This window comes from Haliotis asinina, chromosome 13 (assembly GCF_037392515.1).
Source record: "Haliotis asinina isolate JCU_RB_2024 chromosome 13, JCU_Hal_asi_v2, whole genome shotgun sequence".
Taxonomy (NCBI): Eukaryota; Metazoa; Mollusca; class Gastropoda; order Lepetellida; family Haliotidae; genus Haliotis; species Haliotis asinina.
In genome coordinates, this window is record NC_090292.1 from 6046347 (window position 1) to 6060124 (window position 13778).

Here is a 13778-nt window from a genome sequence, read left to right on the forward strand (position 1 = left end):
TACATTGCCAAGAACATCACCTCATAGGCATCGATGATGGATACATTGCCAAGAACATCTTCTCATAGGCATCGATGATGGGTATATTGCCAAGAACACCGCCTCATAGGCATCGATGATGGGTACATTGCCAAGAACATCACCTCATAGGCATCGATGATGGGTATATTGCCAAGAACATCTCCTCCTCATCATTAGTAACGATGACGGATAGATTGCCCTGAATACCCTTTTAGAGTACTAACGACGGCTAACGTGGCGCGAACACACCACACACACTTGTGCGGGCGCGCACACCCACCCACTCCACCCCTTATAGGCAACAACGACGGGGACGGAAGCAGCCTAAATAGGTCAATGGCAACGAATCCAGTGCCAAGAACGTCCCAATTTGGGCAATCAGGAGAGCTAGGAACATCATGTGTAACAAGGACGTGTCAGAATGCGCTCGGTCGGTTTCCAGCATCAAGCCTACCATCGTGCGACCAAAGGGTATAAAGTGTGCAGTGTACGACAGCTTGTTTTCCACGACGGATTGTGGTCTGGTTGTGACGGTGACATCGATATAAGTTGTCGCCTCTTGTCCTAGGTATGGGAAGCAAAGGTCACGGCGAAAATGATCGGTCAATGACTTGTCGCCAACAAGTTGATGCTAATTATTCATCACCCCAGTTACATCAAGGCACCAGTTTGCTCCGATAGGAACCCCGGAGTAATGGAAGTCATTGGGACTTCCCGCATTGATGAAGCTTGGGACAAATGTGAAAATATCACCAAGGCAAACAGGTATTCGAAGTCATGATCACAAGTTCTTGGCCCCAAGTGTGGCAGTAAACACTTAGTGCCTTTAAAGACTGGTGAGCATGTGAGTCACTTCGTACACCAGAAATGACAGTGTACTCATGTATGAAATCGAACCTACGTCTTCGGCTTAATGGGAGGTGGGGGTAGCCTACTGGCTGAAGCATTTGCTCGTCAACTGCCGGGTTCGATTTCCACATGGGTACACTGTGTAAATATAGGTTATCACACTTGTGTGTTTGGGGATGGTTAATAACCCGCTTTAAGGAATATAATAGTATATTTAGCGAGCCTTCGAGAGCTAAATACATGTAGTGTGTATTCTTAATGCAAGATAGTAACCGTCCCAAAACACACACGTGTGATAACCTATTTATCATTCAGTATCATTCCTACTTTATAATTAAAAAAAATGCGATTTCACTTGACACAGATCATGAAACTAAACTTCGTGGGATGTGCCCGAATATCTATGACGTCGCAAATATGTGTGTAGTAAGCACAATTACACGGACATACTTCTTCCTGGTCACTCAGCTGAGTGCGTTTAGGTTATCTAGTTCCCAATACGTTTTATATTAAAGCACGTGTTGTTGGCAAATCTTAACTTACGTTTGAAAAATAACAACAAACCCTTGTGGAAGTTCAGAAACCTTCAATTAACCCTTTGAAAAACAAATGGACTTGAATGTTCCCATGAAATTGTGCACCTGGATTCCTGTGCCGATCTCTTGCTAATACTGACAGTCAGTTGGGTAACTGATGGTCGTATGTTCGTAAGCCTGTGGATTTCTGTCTTCGCTCTGTAATCTACTCCACTTACATAACCAGGTATGACTTTTCTGCGATCTAAGCAAAGAAACGTAGCCCTTCCGTCCATCCGGATACGACTTCCCACCCGTGACGCCATGTTTGTTTACACTGCGAAAGTAGTCCCTGAAATTTGCATATGACCTCTCTAATTTGCATCGATATCTGTATATGACCCCCACGGATACCTCAAGTATCTGCGTTGGCTTTATCCTGCAGAGAACACAATCCATAGTATTATGAAGCCCATTTCTGGTGCCCCCCGTTGGAATATTGCTAAAGCGGCATAAAACAAACTCACTCACTTTGGCGTGACGGCCAAAGTTTTGTTCACTGGAACTATACTGGACAACAATAGTTATGGATATAAGTAAATTTTGAAATTATGAATAATGATGTATTTGTTCAATCAATACCAGTATCCCTATCGCATGTTGTCCAGTATATCATATTACACGTAGTACACTGACCATCAGCGGATTCAGTGCTCAGCAGCATCAAGACTCGTGTGTCACCGCCACACACAGACCACATCTCCTTACAGCTCTCTCTCTCAGCGTTCCATGTTGTAACGACAGACGCCGTGAGCACCACATCAAAGTTACATTGGCGGCAGCGACTCTTTGATGTGACACCGAAGAAAACGCCAATGACAGCGTTAGCTGTCACGTGATATATTATTTTCGGAAACATTCAGGTTTTGCTCTTTTTTGGACCAATACTATTTAGAATCAGTGCGTTCAACTGATTTCATTCGCAGCGATAAGGCATCGGCAATTACTGCTAGACTGATGAAGATCTGACTTTACAACGTACAACAAAAGTAGGTTGAAAAAGAAGACTGGACGTCGCTTGTTCTCCACGTGACCTGATGGGTGGGGAGGGAGTGAGGGAGGGGGGTTAAGACCAAAGATGAACTAAGGGAAATCTAAGCTTGTCTTCTCATCTTATGCTCTACTTCTTCCAGTGCAAGAACAGATTATTGATTAAAACAGTATCTTTTCGATATCCGTTTAACAAAAAATGACATAAAACGCTTTGGTTTTGGAGGCGCCAAACTAGGCGTTAAGACCTGACAGATCAGATGTGATCAGATATTCGCTGAGCTTTGTAATTTACAATATATCTGAAATAAAGTTTTTATGTGTATAGATACTATCGTATATTCAAGATGGACGTCATTTCTGGGCAGAAACGTATACGTCGGAATATGAATTTGGGCCACAAATGCAAAAGTTATCTAAACACTACCAGGATCTAAACAGCCCTAAACAATTCAGGCATGACGTGAGCAAATAAACATATGGGATACCCGTGTCAGTGTTTGTTAATGTCAGACAGCATATGCATACATCTACAGGTGCCATCCCGAATTTCTCAAATGGTGGCTTGTTGTTCAAAGTCGCACTCAGCAATATTCCGGCTATATGGCAGCAATATATCTGAACAGTCACCCCAGTGATGAACAGCATGAGCATCGATCCTCGCCATTGGGATACGGTGACACGTGTGAAGGAGGTGTCACAGGGTGTAATTCAGGACAGCCATCGTTCAAGTATTTCTAAACAAAACCCAAAAGCCCTGTAGCTGAACCAGTGAGATCAAAAGGTAGTTATGTATATTGAGTTAATCTACGTATCACTACCGCAGTGTAGATCGTCTTGTCGGCTAACTCTGCCACTAAATAATTAATCATACGGTAATTCATTAATTACTGTAGATGACATTTATAGGCTTCATTTGGTCATAACCTTAGACCGTGTCTGCTATCACAGCAATTGGTTCAAGGAAGTGCTATTGTTTTTCTATCATTGTCACTGTACTTATCATGTACTGTATGGTCAGCTAAAGCAGTTTCAACTCAACGCATTCACTCGTCTTTGTCAGCGTATTGTACGTACACACGTACGTAGTTCCCCACGTGACACATTTACGCGTTGACACAACCGAGTCTGACCCCCTGATCCCGTTAGTCGCCTTACGACAAGCATGGATTACTGAAGACCCGTTCTATCCCGGATCTTTCCCCGTTCGTCTTTTCCTTGTGAAATAGCGCGTTAGTTCTTTCATACAGTTTGCCGAATAAGATGATCACATGACACTGTCATTATTAAAGAAATGAGTGAACCAGTAAGAGGGCTGGGGACTCCTTTGACATGTTAGAGGTCGAATTACCACACATTTTTTTCTAAATATCACTTTTTAAATTTAGATACGTTCGAAGGAGAATCGCTTATTCAGGGTCGTATACCTTTCCAGTTTTGTCAACATTATTCAAGATCAGAGAATATAGAGCCACTCTGCAACCCATGCGTTGATGGGAGAAAAGGGAGAAAATCCTCATTCATTACAACCCAAACATTCGTCAAAATCGTTGAAGATTAAGAAAATTGTTTTTCAGTCCAAAACGTATACGTCGCTCTGTCGGTGCATGATCTTGGACTCGTCATCAGCATGATCGCAGCTTCCATATTATGGATAATCTATTTGTTTTATTACTCCGGCAGGTGTAAATTATTCAAATGGTATAACATCACTGATATCTTCCTTGTGGAATATTTATGTACGCTTGTAGGTTTACAGCCCATCTGGATGATATTTACTGCCATCACAAACTGAACATGTTTTGTGAGAAATGTTCGGCAGATAGAATTACCAATATATCTGTCAGTTGATCATGAGCCTGGGCGGCACGTGTATGTGTCTGTTTTCCTTGTGTCAGTGTGTCTGTACATATGGGCGGTTTGGTTTGTTCTGGTATTTAACGCCGCACTGACCAATATCCCAACTATGTGGAATCGGCCTGTAAATAGTCAAGTCTGGACCAGAGGTTAAAAGCATGAGCATCGATCTGAAGCCTAATTCTAACCCGGATATTCACCGGTACATGTGTGTACCAATATGGCCGTACCCATACCACCAAACATGCATAGGACCCACAAACATGCACACGCACGCATACATACCACGAAATGGTAAAACGCATAGGACGCCCGATGCTTAAGGTTTTCTTCAAACCAGAGCTAAAATTCCGTGAATAGTTGTGCTCTTCAAATTCGAGTAAAAGCTACCTTGAAGTCGTCCGCTTATCTCAGCTAACACTCACCAGTCAGTCCTAGCCCTGTGTATAATTATACACACGCGATCTAAGACAAGCAACCAATACAGTGGACCCATTATACTTTAGTTCAATCTAATGGGATGTTTACATGTGACAGATGGACGTGTCAATAGAGGGTTGTGACCGACACTTGTGACTAGGGTACCGTTTAAGAATCCGCTAATGCATTGAAAGTGGCAATACATTATGATAGGACTGCATATTGCAGTTGCCAGCTGAGACAAGCGCGTGTTACGTAAACAGATAGGCTGGTTCGTTCCTACTTCATTGTGTAAGTTGGGCGTCTCCTTTCTGTATAATCAGTCAGAAATGACCTCGTGAAATGTAAATGGATGCAACAAAATCTTTTCAATACTCATGGAAAATGCCTGCTAAGAGTGCTATTTCAATAACTGATGTACCATCCGTCTCCCTACACGTCAGGCTGTTGTGTTACAACCACGGCACCCATCCCAAACAGCTGCACAGGCAGGACAATTAGTCAAGATGGAAACATGTGTGAGCAGTCAAACTGGAACCGGATCAGACATAAAAAAGAGTTTCATCACACTTGAACAAGTTAACATCGGAGAACTTTTTGGAATTTTGACTTGCTTGTCGTTTGCAGTTTTCCTCAGCACGCAGCAATATTTCAGGTTTGTAAATAATCGAGACACAATGAGTAACTCAAAACAGTTCACACACAGACCTTTACACACAGAGTTACTCGCTTCATTTGACACATGCATTATGTCTTAACGCTACCTTAATTTCATCTGACATGCTAAAGTTAAGGAATTTAGGCTTCAGACATTTCTCATTCAAATGCATGTGCCTTGAAGATACGTCTGGTACACACAATCAGCTTGTAAGAAGATTTCTCGTTCAAATACATGCTCATTGTAACACCAAATCCCTTTGAGAATTTCTCACATGCATGTTCCATGTAGCGACCTGTAGTATGCACAATCCTTTGCAGAAACATTGCTCAAATGCATGTTACATGTAGCAACCTGTCGTATGCACAATCCTTTGCAGAAACATTGCTCAAATGCATGTTACATGTAGCAACCTGTAGTATGCACAATCCTTTGCAGAAACATTGTTCAAATGCATGTTACATGTAGCAACCTGTAGTATGCACAATCCTTTGCTGAAACATTGCTCAAATGCATGTTACATGAAAGTACTTCTAGTACTCACAATCCCTTCATAGGAACATTTTCCAGATGCATGTTCTATGTATTTACCTCTAATACACACAGTCCCTTCATAGGAACATTTCCCAGACCTTGGTACCGGACACGTGTGGTTTTGCATACGACCTTTCAATAGTAACCCACTACCGCCTGTAAAATAACAACGACCGTTAGTGGTGCAGCAATTTGACACCAGCCTGGTGAATACCAGTTCGATGATAGAGATCCGGCAAGATTGCCAGCGAAAGTCTCATAACAGCTTAGCTATTGGAGTGTGGCAGATGAACTGATTGTCATCCTGTGCTGTGTAACTTTGAACACTGGGCGCTTCAAGCATGCACTATGCCTTGAGAAATGTGCATTACAAATGGACTATTATCAACAATATGAACATCGATCTCAACTGTGATACTAAGTCAGCGAGTTTGACCATCCGTTCCCGTGAGTCGCTTTAGTAGTTGGAGACTTCAAACCAAGTTACCGGGTAAACCAAATGATCCTCTTGCAAAAAATTATTTTACTAATGGCAATAATTTATCAAACCGTTATTATCGCGAGAAATAAAAGATACGTGTATGGCGTCCATGTCACACACATCGCATCGATATCACCATCGCGTAACCATCTACTGGTTCTTTCATTGTTTAGACGTGTACTTTCTGTTGCCAAGCAGTTGGTGTAAAGTTGTAACAATAGGTTACCTCCCCTGGCTACTGAAGAGAGAATAATGTTACATTCATCGGATCCTGCAGAGGAATGACCTGAGCTCGATCTGGGTGTGTCATAATTCTTCGTAAGACTGACTGACTGAATTTGGTTTTATGTCGCTTTTGGCACTATTCCAGCAATGCCATGGCTCGGAACACCAGAAATTGGCTTCACAAATTGTACGAAGTACGGGGATTCGAATCCGGGTGTTCGGAGTGACCAGCCAAAACTTTAAGCACTAGGCTACCCCCGCCCTCTTCGCAAGAAGACAAGCATATCTCTGTCATACAAGTACTTACTATTAAGCGAAGTGTGGCATTTCTAGCAGATACGGCGGAGACTGTTGTCGACACTATTCGACTATGCTGATGTGCAGGGGTAACTACACTTGGTTTTCGTGTAGCACTCGAGAAGGCGGACGTCAGATTGGCGGGAAGAAAATGAGGTACCTTTCTCTAAAACATAGGATGTGAGGTGCTTTAAGAATGAAACATTGCTCAATGTGGTAAATCAAGCCGCCTTTATAGAATGAGATTCGTCACGTGGAATTAAGGAAATGAGATACGTCAAGCCGCCATTAAGGAATGAGATTCACCAAGTTGCCATTAAGGAACCGAGGCATCCCAACATGACACGTAAAGGTGAAGAACACCGTCATTACACATGTAAAGTGTGACGGAAAAAGTGAGGTACGCCATGAAACATGGACAAACTGAGGAATGGTAGAGTAAACAAAACAAAGATGTACGTCATGGTGACGTGGAAAATGAGGCACGTAAACCTAATCAAACCCTTTATTTGACGTGTGCACGTGAAAAGCAATGATTTGATTTGATTTGGTAGTTTGTGAAAGGACGCTGCAATATTCCAGCTATGTAGTGGCGATCCGTAAATAAGCGAGTCTGGACCAGATAATCCAGTGACCAACAGCATGAGCATCGATCTTCGCAGGGGATAGGATACCACATGTTAACCGAGTCAGCGAGTCCCGTTAGTCGACTTTCATGACAAGCACAAGTTCCTGAAGACCAATACTAACCTGATGTTTTCTTTCACAACTACAAAAATGATGTAAAACATCCTCCAAAGGTTTACAGTCATCACATTCTGGTGAAGTTTTAACAATGTTTCAGTGATAAATGTTTATGAAAAGTTTCTTTTCAGCAAGAGATTCCTGCAGAATCCCTCTTGTATGGTTCAACAGATCACACGGCAAATATCTGAGTTTGAAACTACGCACCTAAAATACTTTATATATAAAGCTCATTATGACGATATCAAAGTTTCTATGAAGCATTTCTCTGTAGACTAGAAATATGCTTTGGAAATATATAAATATTTAATGGGAAAGCTCATGTGTCTAGAAGCACTATTGTTAGATTAACAATAGATACTATTAACGCAACGTAAAGCAAGCAAACAAACAAACATACAAAAAGCAAACAAAAAACAAAACGAGAGAAAATAAAAGAGCAAAACACCCCCGGATCTCACTTCCACACCTACGAAATGATGAACTTTCCGGAAACATGCAGGCAGTGTATTAAATTATCTCTCTGAATGAAATAACGTACGTCACGTCGTGACAGCGGGGCCTCAGATTTACATAAATGAAAAGACGAACGTCATGCTCGCATTTGTGAATGAGAAACGATATTTCAGCTAAAAGGAACACTTCAAAAAGAGAATTGGAGAGTACTGGAGCACCAAATAAACTGGGAATGGCACAGGTAATGAAATAAATTTGTCCGAGACGCCAATTAAGACGACTTGTTGCCTTTGAAAAATGCTAGTAAACAGTCATTTACATCACCCGTATCACCCGCCTCACCCTGACGTTTTAGCTTCAGTCCCGGCCTATCCATCCAGGCCCCACCCGTTCCAGTCCCACCCTGTCGAGCCCCCTCCACTAGCGCCACACTCAGATACCGGGGCACTATCTTCATGTCATGCTGGTTCTCGCCCATGAAAGTATTCAATCATATGCCAAGAAGACGGCGCATTATTAACCCGTCCAGTTTCTTAGGAAATGCATATAAAATGATAAATTTATTTCAATCCTTGTCTATGAAGATCCTCGCCTTTCCCAGAAACGTCTTGTTACCTAGGTTACCGACGTATTGTACATTCAAAGTGACAAGACCTGATGTCTAAAACACCACCGAGCTATCAAGTCTTCATAGTGAGCAGTCTCAGCTACCGTCATACTTCAAATAAATGTCCACTTTGATGAAAAAGTGAAATTTTCGCTTGACGTGTGTCGACAGCCTGATCATTAACAATGAATTGTGAGGTTTAACAAGTACTCGTTACTCCACGTGCTACAACACAGACGCGCATCTTTAGAAAGATTAAACGTTGGGGTCCTGTTCGATATGTTTGTTGAGTACTATCGATGAAGGGCGCCAGTGCAAGTTTTGGCTGGGGAAAGAACAGCAGGTCCAATACTGCCCTATCTCAGCGAGCAGCCGAATCGAGTGATTAAGTCTGGTTTTACATCCCGTTTATCAACAGACTAGTAATACCAACGGATAGAAGTGGGTGGGGATAGGATTGGGTTCTCTGGGAAATGGGGAGTCGTAGGCAAGTTATGAAAGATGTATCGTCCACTTTGCTCGATTACATAGTACTGTGCTTCTTGAGGTCACGAGGAGCATTAAAACCAAATACACAAACCAGAACATGTCTGCAACAACAGGCCGTTAAACAATTCCTGTCACGGCATCAAGTATCAACACTCCAAAGTTAAAACCTCCGCTTGGGTTCGAATTCTCACAAAATATGTGAAGCCGATTTCCGGTGTTCCTCGACATACTTTGCTGGAATATTGCTAAAAGCCATAGCTGCTCACCTCAATTCTCAAAACAGTCATGTTTAAGCCCCCAAAACAGTCATGCTTAGTCCCCCAAACAGTCATGCTTAATCATCAAAACAGTCATGCATAGGGGCGCCGGAGTCATCAAGCAGGTGGTTTGGTGGGCTGTCAATTTTATCATTTGATACATACCGCAGGTGATGCCCCTGAAAGGAACCGTTGTCCAATAGATGAGAGAATCCTGAAGATGTTTCAACACATCGAAGACCTTCTGTCCCTACGAAATATTCATTCGACATGTGATATGATTATGGATGATCGACATCTTTCAGACTTCAGAATATTCAAAGGAATGAACAGGATGTGCCACATGTTCCGGCACCCTTGATTCCCAGGGTTCAGACTCTTGACAATTGATCGATTTGTAAACAGAGATGAGACCTGAGTTCTTCAAAAGCACAAAGAAACACACCATCATTCAAAGCAAAAACAGCTCACGTCTGCTCCGGAAAGGAAATGGCTGTTCTATAAACTAAACTGGCAATTGCTTCGATGTTGTGTGGCTCCGAGAGAATTCTACTTTCCAAATTGTCGGCTCATTAATAGTAGTCAATAGTAATGGTTAACGTGTTGTAAGGACTATCAAGTTCTACGCCATTTGAATATTCCAACATCGTGCCCATGTGGGGAATCGAACCCGGGTGTTTGCGTTGAACCCGGGACACTGGCTACCGCACCTAGTAAAACCAAGACTACAATGCATGACATTGTTCTGGCCCTGGAATTAAAGCTGCAGTACACACTCAACTACTGACTTAATCACGCTGGTGATCTTCAGTTATAGCAGATTTGGTCATGTCAGATTTCTAGGGAGCAAAAACTGTCAGACAACAATTACACAAATTATGACGTCATTTCTGACCCGGAACTCTTTTTACACTAATGGACTTATACCTTCGACGTCAGTTAGATCAAGGACCAGTTCTATGAAGAACCGACCCCGTCAATATACCTCGAAGGCTCAAAACTATTCAACCACACGTGTGTGCCTGGACAAACTTCTCATTTCTATGATAAGACCAGATGTCACGATGTAATTGCGGATTAATTTCTTTGTAAGCTGGCGATGGTGAATCGTGCAAAAACATACTAAAAAGTTAAACATGTGAAGGTCCTAATACTCACTTAACCGAATTATTGGCAACTTTCGTGTCACTGCTCACGGTTCAGTAAGACGCTGAAGGACATGTCTATTTCTGGATTGTTTGTTCTCAGTCGTCAGTTTTTCTGCATTGGTTCACTTCGATTTCTGGTTGGAGAGATTATTTTCTTCTCTTAATTTAGGATCAGTTATGAACATATCGCTGATCGATCGGCTGTTTATAGCAAAGGAAAGAGCAAAGTTCTACTAACTCTGTATGAGCTGGGCACAATCTCAGGCCATAATAACACTATGTTATCGGTATTAAGCTGATAAATGTGATAGATTACAGGACGAGATCACGGGCCTTGTCACATGAGACATGTTCAGAACGACTGGATGAAGGACGAGATCACGGGCCTTGTTATATGAGACATGTTCAGAATGACTGGATGAAGGACGAGATCACGGGCCTTGTTATATGAGACATGTTCAGAACGATTGGATGAAAGACGAGATCACGGGCCTTGTTGCATGAGACATGCTCAGAACGACTGGATGAAGGACGAGATCACGGGCCTTGTCACATGAGACATGTTCAGAACGACTGGATGAAAGACGAGATCACGGGCCTTGTCACATGAGACATGCTCAGAACGACTGGATGAAGGACGAGATCACGGGCCTTGTCACATGAGACATGTTCAGAACGATTGGATGAAAGACGAGATCACGGGCCTTGTTGCATGAGATATGTGCACAATATCAGCCCATAAATACGACTGAATGAAGGACGAGATCACGGGTCTTGTTATATCCAGATTTTCACTGATCAGGTCTATGTGAAAGCGATTGTCGGTCGAGAACATGGAGCAAGATGCAAACCGATGTTAGTGTCGTCAGTAGACAGATGGCGCTGAACTATCTCGGCTTTGTAACATTCCTAGTGAATACGACTTTACACCGATTTTAACGATATTTCACCACAAATTCCACATAATATCATTTTGGGTATTTCAGTCTGTCACTTCGGGTCATTAGGCTGCTTAACTGCCCACATATAACTGGTACATATTCAGGTCTTCAGGGGCAGATGTGGCACCCGACCAAGACTTGTTATACAGGTATGTGTACACTTATGTTCCCGCTTCTGTGACCAGGTTGATCATGCGTCGGAGCTGAAACAGTGTCGTCAAGGGTGAGGGCTTCGATCAAATCGGAAACTACATTTGGCAGCTCATCCTGTGTGAGGCAATGCCAGATGTACTAATCCCAAGGCAACTAGCGCGTTATTCACCAGCATGTGTGTCTCCTTCGAAACTAGCACGTTGCTCACCAGCATTTGTCTCCTTCGCTTTGCTACTGTACATATGTGTACAGTGGAAGCAGTATAAGCCGGCACTCACTGGGACTGGAGAAACAATCCGGTTTGGTCAGTGTACCACGTCGTAGAGCTGACACTGTTGCATACGACTAGGACTTTACCAGTTTTGTCAAGCTCATATACATGTACGTTGTATTTCTATCGCTACGTTAGTTAACGTATCTATGCGTGTAATACTCTTTATTATGCATCCGTCTACGTTTGTTTGTGTCAATGTGTGAACGCGCGTGTCTGTGTGTGCATCCGTCCAACTGAATCTGACTCTCTGTATCTTTCTGATCAATTCATGGCAGCATGCGTCTATCAGCGTTTGTCAGTACTAAATATCGCCCATGTCTAAACAGACGATAACAAACTACCTGTACTCGCACCTGTTCTGAAAGTTTCACAGTACTAAATATATACAGTTCTCTCCATAATGACCTGTAAGAAACCACTAACGACATTTGACTGTCCAGAACAGCATACCATCATTGTCTATAGTCCATAAGTTTGCAACATAGCAGACCAATCGTATCTTTACACAGCAGCATTCGTCAAATGGTCTAGTTCGTTAATACCCTACCCGTGTATACAGACCTCCGTGTGACCGGACATCCAGGTGATCTTAGGAGAACTGTCTACATTTAACCAGATAAATGTAAGTGTGAATTACCTACATATATCCTGGAAATGAGTTCATCCTGACGGTTCAGCAGGAACAGCACTATCCGTTTGACGTCGTGTTGCTGTGTGTTGCTGTTTCAGAATAGAACGACTAGACCTGTCAGTGCGAGAGTTTAGTGGTACCCAGCTTACACCACCTGCATCTTTCCTCATTGGCAGCCTCCATCTACCTATTGTATACTAGATACTTTAAACATACTGTCTAAAACTGGAGACAAAGGGTCACATTGCCAGTCAACCATCATCAACAGCTGTCGACATTACTTGGGGCAATATATATTTATGCTCAATACACTTCATTAACCTATAATGTGAAAGTATAAACTGTGTGGGTTATTAATATCACTATGTTCTGAAAGCATAAAGCACATCTAATGATAGGTTATGTTAAAGGACACCAAGATTATCGATAATTGAGATTATTTATGTACTTTTTGTTGATTTTTATTGCGTTCCTGTAGGAAGGAAGCGTACTTTGGTAAGTAATCATTGCAAAATCCCCAAGTCTAACGTCGAAAGCCCACTATAATACTGTTTCAGATAATACATTGAAGTGATAGGGTAGCATTATTTGGTTGGTTCCTACCTTGAGGACTATATGTCCTAGGGTCACCTGTATCACAGGTAAATGTTTTTGAACATGCAGAAGAAACAAAACTACTTACGTGTTGACAGCTGTGTGGCGGGCGCCTCGTGCAGAACGGCTCTGTGGGTGTTACAGGCTGCACACCTCGGATTCAGATAGGCCCTCCACACACTGGGACACATAGTGACAGAGCTTCACACTAGTCTCGGGCTTCGAATGACGCGATTATCCCATTTGAAACAGATCCCGTGTTGGTATGCCATGTGCTGCTGTCGCGCTAACTCGCCGTCCACGGCTCACACCGGCACTGCTGTACTGTCGAGTAGCTGAAGTAATTGTCGTAATTAGGCGTCACCAGAGCCGTTCCTCACTTCCGGTCATCGCCTGAGCGCTTGGTGTTTGATACATCACGTTCTCTTTGATGCGGGACTTTGATGAGTCTGCAACAGACGCACTGTACTCCCAGTTACAGTCCATAGCAGCATGCAGAGAGCAGACGGCACATACGGGGGGCAATACTGGTCCATCACACCAGTCGCAGCCCTTGGTGAATGAAGGCAGTTTGCGA

General features: G+C 42.8%; 1 protein-coding gene across 2 annotated transcripts in view; it reads right to left on the reverse strand.

Annotated features, from left to right (window-relative positions):
• Window positions 1-13552, reverse strand: part of LOC137259880 (cholinesterase-like) — a 75069-nt gene extending 61517 nt beyond the window's left edge. The window contains exon 1 of one of the 2 annotated variants that reach the window (XM_067797515.1): window positions 13290-13552. The gene's annotated coding sequence lies outside the window, so the exon portion shown is untranslated. Of the gene's footprint in view, window positions 1-12613; window positions 12727-13289 lie in introns of those variants that run through there. The other variant, XM_067797514.1, reaches the window with a different exon arrangement.
• Between the last annotated feature and the right edge of the window lie 226 nt (window positions 13553-13778).